The following is an 11,725-nucleotide window of genomic DNA, read 5'->3' as shown; positions in this document are numbered from 1 at the left end:
ATTTGCTTTTTATGGTTCAATACACAGCTATATTAGATTTCATTTCGTTATACTAATAATTTGTTTTTTATTGTTTAATTTGGTTATTTGGTGTCCTAGAAATTGTGGGAAAATGAAAAAGAAAAAGAGTAAAGTTTGAATCTTTTTTCTTTTTCTTTTTTTTTTTTTTTTTTTTTTTTTGTGTATGGAACTTGGGATGTAATAGTTTAAATTTTTTTTATCTTAATATTTTAAAGGAAACTCTAATTCTTCAAAGCACATCAGCTTAAGTAGATTGTTGTATTGTGGCTAGAATTTTTGTGTTTGGGACCTAAGTTGGCCTGTTTGGTTGACAAATAACTTTGGGGATTATTTAGCTTATGAGAAATTTTTTGGTATTTTAGGAGTGAGGAAATTCAAAAAATTGAGTTATTTTTAAATTCCATTAGTACCTAGCTTTATGCTAACTGTTGTGAGGATAGAAAAATTAATTGGTTCTTGATTTTTGAATACCTATCTTTAATACTGTGTACATTAACATTAATTGGATTTTTAGTTTTAGATTTTGAATTATGCTATTTTTTCAACAACTTGATTTTCTTTTTTTGAATATCTAGAATACTATGTACATGAGTTTTAGACAAATCTTAACAATACTATTTCTTTTGGATTTTACTATTTTTTTCCTTATTAAACACAATATGATATAGTTGATGTGTTCCAATGAAGGTAGAAGCAATTGCTATTTTTGGGCATAGCAACTGATACAATTTTAATAGACATCTTCTCCGAGGTAAGAACAATTGGCCGAGTTAGCAAGTTTACAATTCGTATACGCTCTATTTTTGATTTTCTATGGGAATTCAAAACAATAATAATTGAGTGATTTGTATAGGGACACATTGATAAATGTCTGTAGTAGACATGGGTGGAATCAATGGCATATCACTATTTGACAATTTGGTGGTCTTTGATGGAAATTGATATAAGTGAGATCTATTAAATTTGATCATTTTGCTGAAGTAAGGTTTGTTTAATATGTATTTTATTTATATACCTTATTGTAAATAAGTTTTTGTACGTGATGATTCTAACCTATAAAACTTCACTTTACTTTTCTTTTTCTTTTTTTTGTGATCTTATTCTTTTTTGTTGGCAACTAACTAGACATCACTTTTGGGAATGAAGGATTTAGCAATTGGTACGAAGGTTGCACCTCAAAATTTAGAAGAATTAAAATATAATACAATCTCATCATGGGAAGAAAAATAGAAATCTAATGTTGTGTTGGCATGTCCCTCCATTATTGGTTTTCAAATATCATATCTATAAAATTAAAAAAAATAAAATAAAAAACCAAAATAATAGAATGATATATTTGTAAAGATAGAGAGTTGGAAAATAATTTTAGAAATAGGTCAAGTTTTTAGGAGAAAACTATCTTCAATAAATTTTAGAAAATAAATTATGAATTGTATCATATTACAAAATATATATTCCCACGCATCGCGTGGGTCTGTGACTAGTCTATATATTACTAAAAGCTGAAGCGTAGTGTTTAATGTTGCTACGCTCACATTGAGCCACATCATCAGCCACGTCATCATTTTTTATTTCCAATTTTTGTTATATATATTTCTTAAACATTTTCTCATTTAAGATGACTTAAAAACTCCATTATTGAAAATTTTAAATATCTTTTAACCATTATTTTTATTATTAATTTTCCGAAACTCTCCCTCCCTTTTACCTCTTCATCTCCCCACTACTTTCTTCCTTAATGTCATTCTTTCTCTACCTTTTTGTTTTCCTTTATTTTGACTCTTCTTATTCTCAGCATCTTACTATAAATTTGACATTTCTCTTTTCATTCTATGCATAGTTTTCTACACAAAAAAGGTTACCTCTCTCTCTCTCTCTCTCTCTCTCTCTCTCTCTCTCAATTTGTTTTTCATTTTTTGTTTGATTTTTTTTATATTTTATTTTCATTGCATCAATCCTTTAGGTTGATGAATTTTTGTGTTAATTAGAATTCTATTTTGGGTTCATGCAATTTAGTTTTGTATTTTAAGATGTTATCTTTTATATTCTATTTGATTAAATATTATCCTACTCATTATACATATAGTACTATATAATAATATAATGTTATTATATTACATAGAATAACTTGGATAATTTGATTAAGGTTGCACCTCAAAATTTAGAAGAATTAAAATATAATACAATCTCATCATGGGAAGAAAAATAGAAATCTAATGTTGTGTTGGCATGTCCCTCCATTATTGGTTTTCAAATATCATATCTATAAAATTTAAAAAAAATAAAATAAAATAAAAAACCAAAATAATATAATGATATATTTGTAGAGATAGAGAGTTGGAAAATAATTTTAGAAATAGTTCAAGTTTTTAGGAGAAAACTATCTTCAATAAATTTTAGAGAATAAATTATGAATTGTATTATATTACAAAATATATATTCCCACGCATCGCGTGGGTCTACGACTAGTATAAATAAAACTCTACGCATTCTACGGGAGTGAAAAAATGTTATGATATGGAAATGAAGCATTTTCCAAAGCTTTAGAGTTCTATTTTTTTTTTTGTCCCTGAAATATCATACAAGATTTCGATAAATAAAGCCTTCTAGCAGTCAAGCTCCAAACCTACTTCTATTTTACATTGAAATAAAGCAGTGTCCAAAGCTCTAAAATCCCATTTACTATCAGAAAACGCTTATTGAATTTGAAAATGCTCTGATATATAGAAAGTTACAATCTGAGTGACTAATATCAAAATTATTTGACTCAGCCAAATGTTTCATGATTCAGTGACTTCAAATGTCCAATTAGCCTCACAACAACAGGAAACCGAAGTAATTCAAGCACGATAGGGTTTAAAACGAAACTACCAATTAGTAGTTAAATTAAGATTAGAATTTAGTAAAAATGTATCTATTCAACTCTATTACTGAACGAATATTGTAACAAACTTACCAAAATTTGTTGTAAGTAAAATCAATGCTGTTGTGATTAAGCAGGATCTATTTTTTCAACTCTCCACATGCAATAACAATTCCATAAAATCCAGGCTTTGACATTCATGATCTTACTTTCTTAATACACTGTGTTTTTCATTTCATAATAATAAGTAAAGAGATAGTAAAACCATACATTGTAATGAAAAATATTTACAGACATCTGGTAAATCACTGATCTGACTTGTATGAGACAACTAACATGTACAATCAATGGTTTGAGGCTAGTATAATCCATAGTAATTAAGCGTACTGTACGCATTATCTGACAGTGATATTGATCGCCACACAAACACAAAAACAACTGCAACAACAAAAAGATAGTGACATTGTTCACCGGCTTCGTGTGGCTCACTGGAAGAAATAGATGGTCAGTAATTTTCCTTGTGTCTGACAGGCACTAGGAATCTTCTTGGGATATCTTGAGCATGTGAACGAGCAAGCAGTGGTCAAGCTAAAAGCAAGCATCATTACCAACCGTTCTGATCAAAGACGCTGAACTGTTTTTCTTTCGAGAAGCAAAGTTCAAGCTCTTTGACGCTATGCTCAAGCCAAAGTTAACCAATGCTTTCATGTCGATTCCTTAATTGCATCTCGTAATCAACACAAAGCTGATAAAGAAAAAATATGTAAGCACATCCTGAATACATCATACTTATATATTTCATATAGGTATAGACTATGAAGTACTATCTAGATAGATCTAGTAGATTGTAATTAAGATTTTTTTTTTTTTTAAATGTTGCTTTAACAGATCTAGTAGAATTTTGTGAAAATTATGTTGTTTGCCATCATTTATATATATATATATAAATTAGCTTATTTGCCTATCAAAATTTTTATAGCCTCGATTTAACGGTATTTTAACTAACTTTCAGCAAATAAACAATTAAAAATAACAAAAGATACATTGAATCACACATAATTCCTAAAGTTGCAGTCTTTAGTCACTGAAATTAAACAACATTAAGTAAAAGAAAAAAAATTCCAAAACTTTATCGGCAATGAAAACGTGTCAAATGATTTTATTTGGCATAAAATACACTACCGATCTATAATTAAAAAAAATAGTAGATTTGGAAATTGTAGTTGGTTGTTCATATTAATTATATGCTAATTATGTGCAGATCTAACTTCTAAGGTAACAACCACCTGGAAAGCCAAAGCATAATTCAATAAATTGAAAAATATCAAAATAATCTAGGGTTTATGTACCACAAGATGGATTTATTAAATTGATTTATAGATTTACATAGAAGAAAAAAAAAACGTTTTTTTCAGAAATTAATATATCACAAGCTTTAGAATAATGGAACCAAAAGAGAAAGGTTACGATAGATCTATACCACTGGTTATACAATCCCACCCCATCTGGCTGCATCCACGAATGTTATAGGGACTGAAACCAAAGTTCAAAAACACGTAACATCAGAAAATTATAGCAACATATATGAAACCATTTGTGCGCATTAAGATACGTGTTTGTGATAGCTAGGAAGCAAGAGATTACTTACTTTGAAGATGAGCCATAATGTGGAAATCTGGTAATTCGCTGATTCGCTGTGAGCACAAACTTTTCTGTTCATGCTGCTGTTTGATTCTCTTCTTGTTTGAGAATATGAGAATTTCTCCATTCTCCTCCATTGGAGTTTACCTACAGATATCTATATACTACTCTCTGTGATCACAATGGTTTCTATGAGAGTTGAGAAGTGAAGAAGAGTGAAGCATGGTGAGGCTATTTTATAGCGTGTTTGGTCTGTAACGCATACTTCTCATACTTCGAGAAACTACGGTAATTTCTAGGCCAACCCCCAATTGTACTTATCTTTTTGAGGGTTCGATAGTACAAGAGGAAAATTTGAACCCTCTTTGGACCAATATTATACTAATCTTACCCCTTAAAATAATAAAAATTATCTTAACTCTTTTTTTTAAAGAATCAATTCTCAAAAAAGAAAAAAAAATGTCCTACCTCTAAATGTGCTGCTGGATACTTGACATAATCAGGGCATATTGTAAAACGGCATTAAGCATTTTTTTACATATAATCAAAATATATTATAAAACTGCATTAAGCATTTTTTACGTATGTTACGTGAATTAAAATTTTAAATGATACGTGAACATTGTTTTTTGTAAAAGGTAAATTTTAGGTTTATAGTATTAGGTTGGCAAATTGTGAGCAAACTTGTGTCACTTTTGTCCTGTAAGTTTATTTGAAGTTCAATACGTGTACCTATGACTGCATGAGAGGTTTCATAATTGTTGGAATCTCTATGTTTGGTATATCGATTGAGATTTTGACACATAACTTACTAAATTGATCCGTTGAGATAATAATCCAATTATAATCTTGAAATAGCCTAATCAATTGACACAACTCTTTAGGGTTTTGTGGATTCCAAGTTAAGGTATAAAAAAGACTTAGATGATGTGATTTCAAACTTTGGAAAACTGTGTATTGCACAACTAAGGTGAGGGTTAATCAAGTTCTCACAAAAGCATCACCTAGTAATCAAGGAATTATTCAAGATTTTATGATCAAGTTGAAATTGTTAATGAGTAAACAAAAGAAGCTTCAAGAGGATTCTAAAAGGTGTGAGTAGGTGTTCACGTTAGAACAAAGTCTATGATAGAGTAGTCCTTGGTTTTGGAGCTATATTGGAGCTATATGGTCACACCAGTAAGTCTGCTTGAGTACGTTAACAATATATTTACCGTTAAATATGTTGTAATCTTCCATCATTTTATAGTATTTGTTACCTTGAGGTTGGTGGATAAATTCTTGAAAAGTTTTTCTTATCTAATAGTGAAAATTAAAATTTTTGATTGAAAATCATAAGGTAGGGCAAAATCATCATTTCACAAGTCTAGGGTTAAGGGAAAAAAAAAAACCCCCATTTTACAACATGGCATAATTCAAAACTTGACCAAACACCAAATTCAAGATGAATTGAACTTCCAAAGGAAAAATTGTTATTTTTCACACAAAAAATTGGGAACTTTATTCTGTAAATATCAAAGCATAAATTCTCATTAGTTGAAAAGTAATCATAAAGTAGTAATGAGAATAAAATAAAACTTAGGTACAATTGTTATGTGCCGTACATTAAGTGTCCAAAAGACTTATCTTGAAGCATTGCTTCATTACATAGAAGTTCCTTAGTTTATAAGCAAAAATTATTTCCCCGAATTCCTTGTGTGAATTAATTAATTAATACAGTAGCACAATAAAACCTAATTTGGTTATGTTTCCCAATTTGGTTTCTTGGAAACACACCAAATTTGTCTTCTACTTTTTGAGCAAGTTCTTCACTCTCAATCTTTTCGACCTGTCATCCAATCTTTTCATTCCTAGATAAAAGTTTCAAATTCATATCTCTGACCACATCTTCCCACTATTATTTTTTCTTATTTTAGAGCTCCTTACATCATATTTTAAACAAAGAAAAGTAGGGATATTGTTAGGAATTTAGTGAAAATCGTGACAAAAATATATGATGAAATCAAAATTTCGTCAGGATTAATGATGCACAAGATGAACTAAAAGATCTGAAAGTAGATTTGAATATTGGAAGCGTAATTTCAATTTATTGGATTGTTTTGGTTGTAATTGATTACTAATACAATATTTATTTAAAAAAATTTCCTTGTATGCCTTTAACATTTTTTGAAGAGCAGTTTAGAATATTCTTACTCCTCATCTACCACGGATTGCCCATGTAAAAGAACGTTACATTCTGTTTGTTTCAGCAATGATGTTTTCTAAAAAATGAGTCATTTTCCAAAAAACATTTTCCATAAAACTATCTCAATTTCCTATGTTTGGTAGTAACCTTTAATGAGTTGAAAAACAATATCATAACTTCCCGTATTTAACTTGCTATGAGATATAGTTGTTTTCTAAAAAAAATTAGTAGAAAACGATCTCTTAAAATAAGCCACACTTTTTATGTTGACTAAAGATAGTTTTCTTTTGACTAATTTATTCTAATGTTACCAAACACTGAAAAATACGAAAAACTACACATTGTAATGAAAAATAATAACAGACATCTGGTAAATCACTGATCTGACTTGTATGAGACAACTAACATGTACAATCAATGGATTGAGGCTAGTATAATCCATAGTAATTAAGCGTACTGTACGCATTCTCTGATAGTGATATAAATCACCACAGAAAACAACAACAACAATAACAAAAAGATAGCGATATTGTTCACCCACTTCATATGGCCCACTGGAAGAAATAGATGGTCAGTAGTTTTCTTTTATTTCTGCACTAGACATCTTCTTGGGATATCTTAAGCATGTGAACGTGCAAGCATCACTACCAACTGATAGTACATTTTAAATTAAATATGTTGAAACTCAAAAAAACTAAAGAAGAATAAAGAGATGAGTTAGAATAAAATTTGTTAAAGAAAGAGTTACTTGTATGGAAGTTAGATTAAATAAATTAAGAGAATTTTTTTAAAAAATTAATAAATAACATGTAGGTTATGTGAAGGATTGGAAGACTATATATACAGCTATGCTATGGACTAAGTTCATATCAAGAGTGAACAAAGAAAATAGTTAAAAGCAAAGAGTGTTGTGTGAGAGAGTGAATTCAATAATATTCCTAACTACCTGAGAAATTTTGGGCCAAAGAAATGTGTTCTTCTGGTGGAGCTTTGGGTTTGAACACTTTGTGCAGAAGCTATTCTAGCCATACAACATTTGTTGGGCTGTTGTATCCTGGAGGAGACAAGTCAGAGAAGGTCTGCACCGATTACAAAGTTTAGCCAACCAAGGGCTTGAATCTCCTTAAAGAGAGCGAGTGCCGTGTCTCAGTCCAAATAGCGTTATGTAATTTCTCTCTTTAAATTAATAATATTCAACGTACTATTCAGTTTCTCTTAGTGTTGTTTCCATTATTATTGTGTTTGCACCAACACCAACCATTCTGATCAAAGATGCTGAATTGTTTTCCTTTTGAGAAGCAGAGTTCAAGCTCTTTGACCCTATCTTCAAGCCAATGTTAACCAATGCTTTCATGTTGTTTCCTTAATTGCATCTCTTAATCAACACAAAGCTGAAAAAGAAAATATATTTAAGCACATCCTGAATATTTGGTACTTTCATATTTCATATATAGGTAAAGGAAAATTTATGTGATAATTGAGACTATTGAGTAGTTAATGAGGAAGTATTAGACATTATGAAGTACTGTCTAGATAGATCTAGACATCTAGTAGATTATAATTCAGATTTTTTTTTTTTTTAATGTTGCTTTAACAGATGCAAGCCTTGTAAGAAATTTTAAGAATTATTGAAAAATATGTTGTTAGCCATCAATTTTTTATATTAAAAAAATAGCTTATTTGCCTATGAAAGTTTTTCATAGTCTCAATGTTCTTTAGGCACAACGGTATTTTAACTTACTTTCAGCAAATAAAACAATAAAAAAAAATTTACAAAAGGTACATCGAATCACATGAAATTCCTAAAGTTGTAGTCTTTAATAACTGAAATTAAACAACATTACATAAAAGAAAAAAGAAAAAAACAAAACTTTATCAGCATTGAAAAGGTGTCAAAACATTTTATTCGGCATAAAATACACGACCGATCTAAAAAATAAAAAATATTATAATGCAGATCTAAGGAAACAACCACCCGAAAAGCCAAAGCAAAATTCAAAACAGTGAAAAATATCAAAATAATCTAGGGTTTATCATTGATGTACCATTAAATTGAATTATAGATTTACATAGATGGAAAAAAAAATACTTTAAAAAAAAATTTTAATATATCATAAGCTTTAGAATAATGGAACCAAAAGAGAAAGGGTAAGATCTATACCATTGGTTACATAATCCCACCTCATCTGGCTGCATCCATGAATGTTCTAGGAACTGAAACCAAAATTCAAAAGCACATAACATCAGAAAATTATACCAACATTCATGTACATATGATATCCCATCGCATATATATTGAAACCATTTGTGCGTATAAAGATATGTGTTTGTGTTTGTGTTTGTGTTTGTGATAAGAAGAAAGAGATTGCTTACTATAAAGGTGAGTCATAATGTGGAAATCTGGTAATTCGCTGATTCGCTGTGAGCACAAACTTTTCTGTCCATGCTGCTGTTTGATTCTCTTCTTGTTTGAGAATTTAAGAATTTCTCTATTCTCCTCCATTGGAGTAATGTACCTACAGATATCTATATTGCTCACTCGCTCTTTGATCACAAGGGTTTATATGAGAATTGAGAAGTGAAGAAGACTGAAGCATGGTGAGGCTATTTATTGTGTGTTTGCTTTGTAACTTACGCTTAGCTTTGTAACGTATGCTTCTCATACTTCGAGAACGCACGATAATTTCTAGGCCAACCAACCACCAATTGTAGTTATCTTTTTGAGAATTCAAGATTTGAACCCTCTTGGGACCAATAGTACTTTTAAAATTTTCTTTAAAAAATTTTCTTATAATTTTTAAAAATAATAATCAATTATATTACTTTTTTTCTTCTCAAATAAAATATAAATTATATATATATATATATATATGTCCGTGTGTGTATGTTTCCTTTTAGATGTACAATTCATGTGCTATTGGATAAGTAACATAATAAAAAATTATATTACCTTTTATATAGGACAAAGCATACGGACAACACTTTAGTGTTGTTCCTTAAGTTTTTCACTTAAGATTGAGTTATGTGGCTACTTAATAAAAAAATACAATTCCATTTCATGAGAAAAAATCCACATGACAAAATCTTAAGAGATAAATCTAAGGATCATCACTTAAGTACTGTACCTAAGTTTTGCCCCTTATATATATATATATATATATCATGTAATTTAAGATTTTAAATAATATGTAAACATCGTATTTTGTAAAAGGTAAATGTTAGGTACATAGTATTACGTTGGCAAACCGTGAGCAACCTTGTGTCAAGTTTATTTGAAGTCCATGAAATGTGCACATGTCTACACAAGAGGTTGCAAGTTATGAAATCTTGACACATAGTAGATCAATTGAGATCTCGACACATAGTTTACTAAAGTCAAGCTATTGAGAGAATCATGCTGTCAAAATCTTGATTTTGCCAAATCAAGATTTTTAAGGTTTGAAGCTTTCAATGTTTCATGGATTCCAATTTAAGTTATAAAAGGAAACCTAGAGAACAGGATATGAGACTTTTGAGAGATGTGTATTGCACACTTAAGGTGAGGGTTAACCAAGTTCTCACAAAGCATCACTCTATGATGAAGGTTTTAAGATTATTCAAGATTAGTTGATCAAGTTGAAGTTGTTGCAATGAGTCCATAGACAAGTTGCTACGAAAAAGCTTCAAAAGGGTTCTTAAAGGTGTGAGCACATTCACATTCAAATAAAGTCCATAAACGGTCTCTGGTTTGGAATTGTGTGTGGTCACATCAGTAAGTTTACTTGAGTTAGAAATAGATTTAGGATTAAATGTGTTATAATCTCGATTCCTAAAAAAAAAAAATTGATGTAATCTTCTTCTTTTTTATTTTATTTTATTTTGTACAGTTGATTTGTTTCCTTTAGGCTTGTGGATAAATCATTAGAGATCTTTAGGTTTATGGATTAAATGTGTTATAATCTCGGTTCCTCAACCAAAAAAAAAAAAGATATAATCTTATTCTTCTTCTTCTTTTTTTACAATTAATTTGTTTCCTTTAGGTTTGCAGATAAATCATTAGAGACTTTTTCTCCTCTAGTGTTTTCTCTTCATCACCATATCACGTGCCTCATTTAATTTCCACTATGTTTACTTTTTTTTTTTTTTTTTTTACAATATGGTTATGCGATTGTTTAGCCAAGGTTTGAATCACTTTATCATAATTGGTTAACTAAATATTCTTGGCTTTGAAATTGGTTACTTGGTACAACTAGGTTCTAAATCCCCAACTATAAAAATTCAGTTTTCTGATTGAAAATCCCTAGGTAGGGGCAAAACCATCATTTCACAAGTCTAGGGTTAAAAAAGTGATTTTACAACATGGCATAATTCAAAACTTGACCTAACACAAAATTCAAGTTGAATTGAACTTTCAAGGGCAAATTTTTTATTTTTTGCATAAAATTTGGGAACTTTATTTTATAAATATCAAAGCTTAATTATCATTGGTTGAAAAATACTCATAAAGTAGTATTAAGTATAAAATAAAACTTAGGTAAAAATTTTATGTGCCATACATTAAGTGTCTAGAAGACTTAAATTGAAGCATTGGTTCAATACACAAAAGTTCTTAAGTTTATATGCAAAAATTATTTTCCCGAATTCTTTGTGTGAATTAATTAATTAATATGGCAACATAATAAAACCTAATTGGGTTATATTTTTCAATTTGGTTTCTTGGAAACACACCAAATTTGCCTTCTACTATTTGAGCAAGTTCCTCACTCTCAATCTTTTTGACTTGTCATCATGTCTCTTTCCATTCCAAGATAAAAGTTTCAAATTCACATCTCTGACTCCACCTTCCAACTATTTTAAACAAAAAAAAAGTAGGGATATTATTAGGAAATTTAGTGAAAATCATGAATAAATATACGATGAAGTCAAAATTTAGTTGGGTAGATTTGAATATTGGATACAGTATAATTTTTTGGGATTGTTTTGGTTGTAATTAATTTCTAATACAATATTTTTTTTTTTAAATTTCCTTATATGCC

The 11,725-nt window shown here is 29.4% G+C and overlaps 2 long non-coding RNA genes across 2 annotated transcripts; both read right to left on the bottom strand.

Annotated features, from left to right (window-relative positions):
• Nucleotides 1–3,086: 3,086 nt before the first annotated feature.
• Nucleotides 3,087–4,726, bottom strand: LOC136070435 (uncharacterized). The gene is made up of 3 exons (XR_010631670.1): nucleotides 4,533–4,726; nucleotides 4,365–4,417; nucleotides 3,087–3,629 (listed from the first exon to the last, which is right to left on the bottom strand). It is a non-coding gene; the product is annotated as an uncharacterized LOC136070435 (long non-coding RNA).
• Nucleotides 4,727–7,078: 2,352 nt separating this feature from the next.
• On the bottom strand, nucleotides 7,079–9,409 carry LOC111990203 (uncharacterized). Its single transcript, XR_002880618.2, has 3 exons — nucleotides 9,084–9,409; nucleotides 8,872–8,924; nucleotides 7,079–8,101 (listed from the first exon to the last, which is right to left on the bottom strand). It is a non-coding gene; the product is annotated as an uncharacterized LOC111990203 (long non-coding RNA).
• Nucleotides 9,410–11,725: the final 2,316 nt, after the last annotated feature.

The sequence above is a fragment of the Quercus suber genome, unplaced genomic scaffold (assembly GCF_002906115.3).
Source record: "Quercus suber isolate HL8 unplaced genomic scaffold, Cork oak 2.0 scaffold_13, whole genome shotgun sequence".
Lineage (NCBI taxonomy): Eukaryota > Viridiplantae > Streptophyta > Magnoliopsida > Fagales > Fagaceae > Quercus > Quercus suber.
Note: the sequence above shows the minus strand (reverse complement) of the source record. Positions and strands in the feature narration are given on the sequence as shown.